Source organism: Arachis ipaensis, chromosome B06 (assembly GCF_000816755.2).
Source record: "Arachis ipaensis cultivar K30076 chromosome B06, Araip1.1, whole genome shotgun sequence".
Taxonomy (NCBI): Eukaryota; Viridiplantae; Streptophyta; class Magnoliopsida; order Fabales; family Fabaceae; genus Arachis; species Arachis ipaensis.
In genome coordinates this window covers 33,041,920-33,053,658 of record NC_029790.2, presented here as the reverse complement: position 1 = coordinate 33,053,658, position 11,739 = coordinate 33,041,920, and positions in this window count along the sequence as shown.

The following is an 11,739-nucleotide window of genomic DNA, read 5'->3' as shown; positions in this document are numbered from 1 at the left end:
CTAGAAAACAATAATGTGATTTACCTGACAGGCGATCCAGCATTTGATCAATGAATGGAAGAGGATAGTGATCCTTACGAGTGGCCTGGTTGAGGTGTCTGTAGTCAATACAGACCCTCCAGGCGTTTTACACTCTGGTTGCAATGAGATCTCCATGCTCATTCTTCACTGTAGTGACTCCAGACTTCTTGGGCACCACTTGTACTGGGCTTACCCATTCACTGTCTGAAATGGGGTAGATGATATCTGCCTCCAGTAGTCTGGTCACTTCCTTCTTGACAACCTCTAAGATAGTAGGGTTTAGTCTTCTCTGGGGTTGACGGACAGGTCTTGCTCCCTCTTCTAAAAATATCCTATGCTCACAGACTTGAGGGTTGATGCCTACTATGTCTGCCAAACTCCAACCAATTGCCTTCTTGTGCCTCCTCAGCACACTAAGTAACTGCTCTTCCTGTTGAGAAGTGAGTTCCCTTGCAATGATAACTGAAAACTTTTGCTCGTCTTCAAGGTAATCATATTTAAGGTGTGGAGGAAGGGGTTTTAATTCTAACTTCTGGTCATGGTCAGGCTCTGGGTTGTTTGGAGCTGGTAACAATGTTAAAGCACCGTCATTGTCCTCTGAGAATGTCCCCACACTTGGACCTTGTCCTATGTACTTCTCTTCAAATTCCTCCTGGTGAACTTCAGCCACGGTTTCATCTATAATGTCACACTGGAGGATAGAATGATCCTCCGGAGGATGCTTCATAACTCCATTCAGATTGAAGATTACTACTCGGCCATCTATTTCAAAAGAGTATGTTCCTGAAAAAGCATCTAATTTGAACTTCGAGGTCTTCAAGAATGGTCTTCCGAGTAGGATTGATGATAGCTTCTCTGAGTCATTTTGGGGCATCTCCAGGATATAAAAATCAATGGGAAATGTGAGGACTTTAATGCCCACTAATACATCTTCAGCAACTCCAGCCACTATAATGATGCTTTTATCTGCTAACACAAAACAAGCTGCCGCCTTTTTAAGGGAGAGAGCCTCAAAATATCATATATAGACAAAGGCATTATACTGACACATGCTCCTAAATCACACATGCAGTCAGAAAATACTACGCCACCAATAGTACAATTAATCATACATGGACCTGGGTCACTACACTTTTCAGGTAAACCTCCCATTAAAGCAAATATGGAACTACCTAAAGGAATAGTTTCTAATTCATTAATTTTGTCTTTATGTATACATAAATCTTTTAGAAACTTTACATATTTAGGTACCTGTTGAATAACATCAAAAAGAGGAACAGTTACCTCCACCTTTTTGAATATCTCTACCATTTTGGGATCAGGTTCCAGCTGTTTCCTGGGCTTCCTTGCAAGTTGTGGAAATGGAATGGGAGTGGTGTCTTCTGCAGTGTCTGCGCCCTTTGGTGCTTCCTCCTGTAGTTGAACTTCTTCTTTTTCATCTACGTCCTGTATGTCTTCTTCTTCTTCAACATCTTCTATTTCCACTACCTCTTCAGCTGAGGCGTGTTCTGGTGGGCTTGGCTCTTCCTGATTCCTCTCCTGCAGTGTGGTTTCGGACCTTAGGGTGATGGCATTAATGCCACCCTTTGGATTAGGTAATGGTTGAGAGGGAATTCCACTGGAGATCAAAGGCTGGTTATTGGAGTTATTCATTGATCCAATCTGTGAGACAAGAGCTTGCAGGGTAGAGTTCAGACCATTTAGTATAGCATAAAGGTTATTTTCCATGGTCTGTTGTCTCCGATCAATAGATTGTAGTAAGTCATCATTAGCAGATGAAGAAGGATAAGTAATTTGAGAGGTCTGCTGTTGGGTATTCTGTGGTCCTTGGGATTGCCTCAGGTGAGGTGCTCTGTAAGGCTGGTTCTGGTTCTGCTGCCTGTTGTTGTTGTTGTTGTTATTCCACCTCTGATTTTCTTGATTGTCTCTGCCTCCTCTGTTGTTGTTGTCCCTCTAATTCTGGTTAGAATTGTCCTGCCATCCATGGTTGTAATTGCCACCTTGATTGTACCCTTGGTTGGAGCGGTCATAGAAGTTATGAGTGGCTGCCACGGTGTTGTCTTCCTGCTGGAGCTGCAGACATTCGTCAGTATAATGGCTATAATCAGCACAGATTCCGCAAACTCTCTGTGGGACTAACTGTTGGCTTTGCTGTGGTGGAGAAGGTTGAGCTTGGTGAACTTGTTGTTGATTCAGTTGCATCTGCTTCAGCAAGTTGGTCATTTCACAGATACTCTGAGTTAGAGCAGCAGTCTCTCTGCTAGAGGATACTTCTGCAACGGCTTTGGGATGGCCTTGTTTCTGCCTGTGATTCTGAGTAGATTCAGCTAAGTCGCTGATTAATTGCCATGCCTCATCAGTGGTCTTGTACTTTTTCATTGACCCATTGCTAGCACTTTCCAATGTGGTCTTATCTTGGGGCCTCATGCCCTGTGTGACGTAACCGAGTAACACTATCTTGTCAATCATATGGTGGGGGCAAGCTTCCAGAAGATTATTGAAGTGCTCCCAGTATTCATAGAGAGTCTCAGATTCGTCCTGAACAATCATGGAAATGTCTTTTCTCAGTTTATCAGTAACTTCACCTGGAAAGAACTTTTCCAAAAATTCTCTTCTAAGTGTATCCCAGTTGGATACAGTTGCTGCGGGTTGAGTGTAGTACCACTCTCTTGCCTTTCCCTCAAGAGAAAATGGGAAAGCTTTCAATAGAATTGAAGTTTCATCTGCACCATTACGCCTGACAGTAGAACAGGCTGCTTGAAAATCTCTCAGGTGTTTCATAGGCTCTTGAGCAGTGCAGTCTTTATTTCAAAGTCTGTAGCCACCGCTGGGTGATGCGCTTGAAACGGTTGCATTGTAAAATCAGGGGCTCCAGCCTCCTGGATAGTAACTCTCCTAGGTTCTGCCATGTCACCTACACGTAAATCAACCAAATCAGTAGAATGGGGCTGGTTTCTTTCTCAAATGACGTTTTAGATCTGCCCTCAGAGAGGACTAACCGACGCCGAGCTTGCCTTATTCGTGAAATAGTTCTTTCAATCTCAGGATCGAATACTGGCAAGCTTGGATCAGGAAGTGAACGCGTCATCTAGCGACAGAAACAAGCAGCTCATAGTAGCAAGATAAAATAAAATACAAATAAATAAATTCCAATTAATAACTCTAGCACTCTATTGCAACTCCCCGACAAACGGCGCCAAAAATTGACGTGGCGGAAATTGGCGAGTCAAGAATTGTTATAAGATATGCTTTGCAAGTATAGTTCTCAACCAACTAGAATTCTACTTATCAATTTAGAAGGTTGTCACAAGAATTAAAATTAAAATACTGAGAGTATGAATCCCAGGTCGTCTCCCAACGAGTTGCAGAAAGGTGTGCTATTTTATTAATAAGATGTTTTCAAAAAGGGTTTGAGTTGAATAAACAGGAAATTAAATTAGAGAAATTAAATAATTTAAATAAAAGCCTTGACTGGGAGGAGATTAGCTGGAAACCCTATTCTTGTTGAAGTACTCTCAAGATTAATTGATAATTGAAGGTTGTTCTGTTTAGTTATCCCTTACTAGGTAAGGGAAGGTCAAACAAGTTGGAATGCTGTTTCTATTCACAAGTTCCAATCCGCTCAATTGAAAAGGATTAGTGTCAGTGGCTAGAGGGCATTCCAACAATAAACCCAATTATAATTTTTCTTTTAAGCATCCCAACTTAAGGGTTCCTTTCAATCAACTCCCCATCAAGTTAGGGAACTACTCGCTCATTGTGAATGTAGAACTCATAACATAGGAAAGGGAATTAAAGAAAGACATGATAAATAAAATTTGGCCACGTTTTTTCTCGCCACCCTTCAAAAACGTGGCGAAAAGAATCAACGGCCATGCTTTTTGAAGGGTGGCAATTGATTAGAGAAACGGCCACGTTTTTTTCTGCCATGCTTCAAAAGCGTGGCCATAGAGAGAAAGAGGGACATTTTAAAAAGCGTGGCGACAGGTTTCATTACGGCCACGCTTACAAAGCGTGGCCATATCCTAGTACTCTTTTGGCACGGCTTTAAAAGCGTGGCCAAAAGGTTTTTTCTGCCACGCTTCAAAAGCGTGGCCGTAGAGAGAAACAGGTACGTTTTAAAAGCGTGGCGAGAGGGTTTCATTACGGCTACGCTTACAAAACGTGTCCAAAAAGTTTTTTAAAAAAAACCTGATGACCCGGCCCCTAACCCGGTCCCCAACCCATTGACACTAACCCTAATCGAGCTCTTTCACCTTCGAAACCACTCGCCTGGAAGAGCTCCTCCCATTCCCTTCGCCATTCGCCCTTCGCCTTCGTCACTCTTCGTCACTCAAAACTAATTCTTCTTCATCTTCTTAATCTTCATCTTCGTCTTCATACTCTTCTTCTCTTTCTTGTTCTTCTTCCGCTCATCGAATCCGCTTATCGCACTGTCTCCTACCTCGGCGACCTTATGGCCTCCTTCAGTTCAAAGATGTCTGTACTCTCTCTCTCTTTCATAAACCCTTCCTCACTTCAATTCTCTCTTTGATCGCCGTTTCGTTTACTAGATTTTGATAATTAGGTTTTTCTTTACTTTCCTTCGTTTTCGATTGTTATTTGAAAGATGATTTGTGTGTGCTTGTTGATCTGAGGAAGCTGTAGTTCCTGTTTGAGAATGACTTCTGCTTCACTCTCATCCTTCGAGCTCCACCAAACATGGGCGACGGCAAGGTCAATCTCCCCGATGATGAGAGCATGTCTTTTGTGGACAATTAATGACTTGCCTGTGTATGCTATGTTATCTAGGTGGAGTACAAAGGAAATATTGGCTTGTCCATGTTGTAATGACGAGACTTCTTCTATTTATCTGAAACATAGTCACAAGACTGTTCATATGGATCACCGAAGGTTTTTACCCATGAATCATCCATGGAGGCATAACAAAAGATCTTTCAATGGAAAAACTGAACTCAGGTCTCCACCGCAGTTGTTAGAAGGTTCAACTGTATTTCATATATTGCAAGAGGTAGATAATTCTTTGGGAAGAAGCAAAAGAGATCAAAGAATGGCATATCAAATTGGAAAAAAAGGTCAATCTTTTTTGATTTACCATATTGGAAGTCCAACATGTTTAGACACAACCTTGATGTCATGTACATAAAGAAGAATATAGTTGATAGCATAATTGGAACTCTTTTAGATATTCTCGGACAGACAAAAGATCATGCAGCTGCTCGTTTTGACCTTAAAGACATGGGTATCAGGAAAAACCTTCAACCAAAAGATACAAAGGATGAAAAAAAACTAAGTTAGCAAAGGCATGCTTTTCGATGACTCCAGCAGAGAAAACAATCTTTTGTAGTGTGTTGAAAGCGGCAAAATTACCAGACGGTAGCGCTTCCAATATTGCTCGATGTGTGCATGAAACAGAAAAGAAGATTTCTGGTTACAAGACCCATGATGCTCATTTCATGTTGCATTACTTGTTGCAAGTACCAATCAAGAGCATACTTTCTGACCATGTTGCCACCGCTCTAATTCGATTATGTTCATTTTTTTGCGGAATATGTCAGAAGGTAATTAGCCTGGATGAGGTAGTTAACTTAGAAGCAGAGATTGCTGAGACATTATGCCAATTGGAGAGGATTTTCCATCCTAGCTTTTTTGACATAATGGTGCACTTGCCTATTCATTTGGCAAATGAGGTGAGGTTAGGTGGTCCAGTTCAATATCGTTGGATGTACCCTGTTGAACGGTATATGTGCACACTAAAATCATATGTTCGTAATAGAAGTTTTCTAGAAGGATCTATTGCCGAAGGATATAATTTGGCGAATAAGTGTATAAATTTTTGCTCAAGATATTTGCATGAAGATGTTCAGACAAGATTTAATAGAATCCCTCAGAACAATGATGAGTGTATTTCAGATGAGGTGCGAACTCCTAGTTTGTTTCCAAGCAAAGGATGTCCTCTTGGTGGAAGAATGGGAGATTTATTTATTTTAGATGAAAAATCAGAAATACAAGGTCATGCATACATCCTAAACAATTGTGATAAGATTGAAGTCTACATGAGGTATTTTGTTCTATTCATTATCATTTGTTAGATCTCAATCATCATATTTAACCTTACTAACAACTAAGACTATGAATATTTAATCTCTTCAAAGACTATGAGGAGGCAGTTAATGATAATAATCCACGAAGAACAAAGTGGGAGAAAGCCAAAGACCGAGTCAACAATTTTCAGAATGGTTTAAAATTCGTGCCATGAAAAAGGATGTGCCTGGTTGGGCAAAAGGGTTGGCTAGGGGTCCAAATAGAGTTGCAAAAAGATTTTCAGGTTATATTATCAATGGATAGAGGTTCCATACAAGGCACCGTGATGCGAGACGTAAAACTCAAAATAGTGGTGTCACTTTAGAGGCATTGACTCCTAGTTTTGCTAGTGTAAAAAATAAGAACCCAATTGAAGCAAAAGTAGCCTACTATGGTAGAATAGTTGATATGTTTGAGTTAGATTATTATGGCCAATTTAAGGTAGTCTTGTTTAAGTGTGAGTGGTATACAGTTGCAAAAGACAACTTTGGTTTTTCATATGTATATTTCAATAAAAATGCTACCAAGAAGAACCATTTGTGCTAGCATCTCAAGTAAACCAATGCTTTTATGTGCAAGACCCATATGTCAGTGACAAGCACTATGTTATGAAAACAATTCCAAGAGATTTATTTAGGGTAAGTGATGACCTTGAGTCTGATTCCCCAATAATATATGCAAGGGAGCCATGCGAACCTGAAGTGATTCCATGTCTTCCAAACGATAATGGCGAAATTGATCTAGTGAGGAATGATCTACGAGTAATTATTATAGATATGGATCCAAACATGTTTGCCAAACAATATTGCAAGGAAGACGAGGAAAGCGAATATGAGTCATGGAGGACCTTGACTCTGAAACATCTTGACAAGTATTTTTGGTAGAATCCTAAACAACCCACTTTTCTTAGTTGTTTTGCTTAGTTAATTACTTGCTTCAGTTGATTATGCTCATTTAATTATTATTTAATTAGCATTTTATTCATTGTTATTATTTTGTGTATGCAGAATGGAGAAAGGGGAGATCACTAAAAGAAAACAGATACTTACCTTAGGCCAAAAAATGAAAGAAAAAAGCCCCCAAAAAAAAAACAATTCCTTTGAGGTTACACAAGTGAAGTCAAGTGCTGAATTGCTACAACAATACAAGATTAAGAGAGAAAAGATCATGGCTGAAAATAAGAAGGCTAGCTTGCAAGCTCAAGACCCAAAGGATCCAACAAGCAAACAACCCATCACAATAATAGAGGATGCATTTGAAGAGCAAGTTAGAATTTTGAAGAAAACAAGGAAGGCTCAACCAACGGCACTTTTTCAAGAATGCACGCATAATGGAAATGGGACAATGTTTGAAGTTGAAAAGAACTCTAAAACTAGGAATCAAAGGACTGCTGAACTTGATGCAATGGAACAAAATGACATAAATTTTGATGATGACGGAGAAGATACAAATGAGATGAGTTCAACTTCAAATAAAAAAGGAATGAGTCTTGACATGTATTTTAAGGTACATGGGATAAATTTGGAAGATGAAGAAGATGAGAAAGATGAAGAAAATGAGCTTGATGATAATGCAAATGATGTGGGTAGTGGAGGACAAACTAGTAATAAAGGTACTTTTCTTATTTACTTTATTGTCTAATTAGAGCTTATATTACTTCTCAATTGAATTATGTTATTTTATTCGGACTTAGGCACAATAAAGAAGAAAACCCATGGAAAAACTACGTGCAAAAAGCTTCATACCACAAATTTTAATGATCGACAGGAGGTAGAATTTTTTCAAGGGCAGCCTGTAGGTCCAACCAACGAGGTTGTATCTAACCTCAACCAGCTATTGGGCAAAATAGTTAGAAACCCTCGTTTTGTGACTTTGTTATATACTAGTTGGCATGGTGTGCCTAATAAACTCGAAGAGGACATGTGGGAGCCAATGTATGTAAATATGGCATTATGGATAATTTTTTGTTAATTTATTTTTCACATTATTTGTGCTAACCGTTGATATTCTAATGTGTTGTGTTGCATAGCAAAAGTTCATTCTTCCCATGAGTTCAAAGCCGTGGGTAATGCGGGAATTTTGTGGTGCATGGAAAAAATATAAGAGAGAAATAAAAAAAGAGTATTTCGTGAAGTACAACACAAAGAAAGAAATGATAAAGAACCGACCATTAGAGATTCCCGAGGTTCAACTTTGCAAACTAATTCGGTATTGGAGTCTTCTGGCCATCAAGGTAATATTGCCTTTTATTTCTTCCTATACCATGAAGCATACTATCATTGATTCTTCATGTTCCAAAACTTAGGTGTTTTGAAGAAATTTGTCATGATATCTTGTAAGAATAATAATCTCTCTTCTTTATGTTTATATTTAGGCTATCTCTGCTAAGAATACTGAAAATAGGTCAAAACAAACATGTCCTCACCGAATGGGATCTACAAATTTTGGAATAGTGCACAAGCAGCTGATAATATAACTTATTCTTTGTGATTTTTCTTTTATATATATTCATGGTGTAGTTGCCTAGTTAGTATGCTTCATGTAAACTTTTCTCTATGTTCTCTAGCGCGACTCTAAAGAGAACAGTGAAGAACCATCAAGGGCTGAAGTTTTCATAGCAACTCGCACAAGTAAAAAAGGAAAAGAAATTGATGCTAAAACACAAGCCACAATTGTGAGTTGTTTGTATTTGTATTTTGGATATGTACAATATGAATTCTGATGTGATTTCTATCTAAATTGAGTTAATGCGACTTTGTATTTTATTGGTTGTTGATTTTTGATAGACTGAACTTCAGAACCGCTTAGAAGCAGGAGAAAATGAAGAGGATGCATTTGTAGGAGTGTTAGGAAAGGACTAACCAGGTCGAGTTCGTTGTTATAGGGCTTCAATTACAAGAAGCTATCTTAAAAAGGATGAGGAGATTCGCCATATAAAGTTGAATATAACGATAATGTCTCATCATTAGAGAAGAAGATGGACCGTGAATATGGTTTATTAAAGGTATTGGTGCACCAACTCAACCCTGGAATGAGCGATGAAGAGGTAGCAGCCTTAGTTCAAGCTGCCCAAGATTCTCCTTTGGATACCTCAAGTAACAGAGCAAAAAATGCTCCTCGCTTTTGGAATAGTGCACAAGCAGCTGATAATATAACTTATTCTTTGTGATTTTTCTTTTATATATATTCATGGTGTAGTTGCCTAGTTAGTATGCTTCATGTAAACTTTTCTCTATGTTCTCTAGCGCGACTCTAAAGAGAACAGTGAAGAACCATCAAGGGCTGAAGTTTTCATAGCAACTCGCACAAGTAAAAAAGGAAAAGAAATTGATGCTAAAACACAAGCCACAATTGTGAGTTGTTTGTATTTGTATTTTGGATATGTACATTATGAATTCTGATGTGATTTCTATCTAAATTGAGTTAATGCGACTTTGTATTTTATTGGTTGTTGATTTTTGATAGACTGAACTTCAGAACCGCTTAGAAGCAGGAGAAAATGAAGAGGATGCATTTGTAGGAGTGTTAGGAAAGGACTAACCAGGTCGAGTTCGTTGTTATAGGGCTTCAATTACAAGAAGCTATCTTAAAAAGGATGAGGAGATTCGCCATATAAAGTTGAATATAACGATAATGTCTCATCATTAGAGAAGAAGATGGACCGTGAATATGGTTTATTAAAGGTATTGGTGCACCAACTCAACCCTGGAATGAGCGATGAAGAGGTAGCAGCCTTAGTTCAAGCTACCCAAGGTTCTCCTTTGGATACCTCAAGTAGCAGAGCAAGAAATACTCCTCGCTCCTCCGAATCAACTCACATTCCACACAAAGATGATGTAAGTAATCTTTTCCATTTTATTGTCATAGAGATACTAATAAAAGAAAAAAAAACAATGGTCACTGTCCTATTCTTAGCTAAAATTATAATATTTTTATTAATAAAAATGTTGGAATATAACCAGGTACTTCAATTTTGTTTGTTATTGCTGAATTCGAACTTGGAAGGTTCTAATATGATTTTGAATAACTATGAATGGTGGAAAGAGTTAAGTTTGTTAGAACTTGGAAGGTTCGAACTAGTTGCCATTGTTGTTCATTTTGCATCTTCTTTTTCACTTGTGAGTCTCTCGAATGTTGAGTTTTTAGAGTTATTTGCAATTTGATTGTTTCACTTATTGGTTCCTTCTATTTGAAAATTCTGAATGCACGATTCAAATTTCATAGTGTGTTGTGAAATGTTAGAGATATTAATGATACTGGCTGATATCATCATATTGTGTAGGCGCATGATCAAAATTAAATTGCTGCCAGAGACCTTTTGCCACATTCACATCTTTATTTTGTTAAAAATAAGTAATATATGTTTCAGTTTTAGTTTGGTAGGTTTAGGCTTGGCTCAACAATAGAATATCAAACATTGGCTGAGGGAACATGAATGTTGTATCACGTTTTCATTGATGCTATAAATCAGATTTATTTATTGAACAATAAGCTATTTGTTAATAAGTTTGATATCAAATTTAAAGGAGATTTTGAGAATCCTTGTGCAGATTAGTGGATATATGTAGCAAAATTAAATCTGATTGTTAGAATGCTTTTTATGTTACAAAAATTAAGTTTGATATCAAATCTGATTGTTAGAAAAATTAGTGGGCTGAACTTTACTACATCATCCATTTTTCATTTGTAGTTGTTCATTTGTGTTTTTTATTTTGTAGGGCACATGTCAAAACAATTTAGCTTGCAATGATACATGAAGTTTTCATATCTTGGCATGAAGTACAAGAAGACTTTGATTAGGAATTCTAATTCATGTATTAGGAATTCATGAGTAGTTATGACTTTGATTTTTGGTATTTTGTTAGTGCATGTTGTTATGTGATCACACACTTATTTTGGTGACAATTTTATGAAAGTTGGATTACTTGATTATTGGTCATTGACTAAATTATAAAATTATCTATGAATTTATGCAAGATTTTATTTATGAAAATTAAAAAGAAATTAGGTTACTGACCATCTTTTTCGCCACGCTTTAAAAGCGTGGCCATATATATCTCTGTCTTTTCGCCACGCTTATAAAGCATGGCCATATCTCCCCTTGTTGCCACGCTTTTCAGGCGTGGCCATACCTCCTCTATTACCACGCTTTTGCCACGCTTGTAAAGCATGGCCATATCTCCTCTTGTTGCCACGCTTTTCAGGCGTGGCCATACCTCCTCTTTGGCCACGCTTTAAAAGCGTGGCAATATCTCGTCTGCTTCCACGCTTATAAAAGCGTGGCCATATCTGCTCTACCGCCACGCTTTTAAAGTGTGGCCGTATCTAACCCTATCTCCATGCTTTATAAGCGTGGCCATATTTTCCACCTACAGCTACGCTTTTAAAAGTGGCAATTTGTAAAAAAGCGTGGCAAAAAAAGCGTGGCAATAGGTTGAAAAAGCGTGGCGGTAGCTCAAAAAGCGTGACAATAGACGTGTTTTCTTGTAGTGTTTCTAACATTGAAATAAATTTAACTTTTATGTTTTTTATTAATTTTTAATCAATAAATACAATTTCTTTTTTTAAATTTCACCTCTTCTATTCGTCCCTCACTCCACCACCACCTCACCATATCCCACCCCACCCAAACGC